We start from the raw sequence: 1,040 nt of genomic DNA on the forward strand, positions 1-1,040 counted from the left end.
GGGATTAAGTATCTTTAAAGCATTATTGGAGCACCTTTTTGAGTTTTGAGGCAGCTAATAAGCGTACCAGTCGGCTCCTTAAAGTGGAAAAACTGTTAGACGCAGGTTCTGCATATGCGTTGAGGCGAACATCTCTAGGTGACTGGTCAAACAGATGTGAATTTATTTAGTGAGAATATCCACAGCTATTTTAAAGAACCTTACGAAATAACCAGACAATTAACTTTGCTGGTCTGAAAGGACATTCATGGAAGGGTATCACCCTTCTTTCAGAATTGTTCCTTGTTCCTTTCCAGGACATATCCTTCACCAAGATGAAAAAGCCAGTGTACAAACTCTCCTCTCAGCACGTAAGTGTTGGCAGAAGTTTCAATCCTTTCCACAGCAATCCAGATCTCTGTGACTTCAGAATGGCTTTTAGCTCATCAGCCCTCATACCTTTCAGAGTACCAGTAGATATTTGTTCAAAGATGCCATTCAATTACACCATTACACGGTCAAAAATGTGCTCTGTTGCTAAGACATCGTCTTACTCTGTCTAGCTGACTGAAAACCCTTCACTGGGGCACAGTGCATTCAACCAAATTATGAGATCACTGTTTCGGGAGAGGCACTTCTGTACTCTTGATGACTTTATCGATTGCACTGTTATTTAAAGGCAGATTTAAATGGAGTTCAAAGTTGGAGTTAGCTGTTCTAACATCAAGTTGCAAGGTAGCAGCTATTCCACAGGATATCACAATCAGACCTATCATTTTATGCCACGTCAAAAAGTGGTTGAAAGATTGAAGGATGACTTTTACCGTTACAATACAGACAGACTAATGAAACCTCTCTTCCGTGTCAAAAAGAATCAGTGGTTGTACTGAGACCTACGGTAAAAGTTTTGGCTCATTTACACTGATTTATTCTTTAAGGATGGGTATTAATTTGGTTTTCTCATTAATCTCGGCAGAGGATGAAAATCAACAGATTGGTTAAAGAATGTTAATGGAATATTTTAACCTTCGTTCAACTACAGGTTAATCACAGGGATATTA

This window comes from Macrobrachium rosenbergii, chromosome 40 (genome assembly GCF_040412425.1).
Source record: "Macrobrachium rosenbergii isolate ZJJX-2024 chromosome 40, ASM4041242v1, whole genome shotgun sequence".
NCBI classification, from domain to species: Eukaryota; Metazoa; Arthropoda; class Malacostraca; order Decapoda; family Palaemonidae; genus Macrobrachium; species Macrobrachium rosenbergii.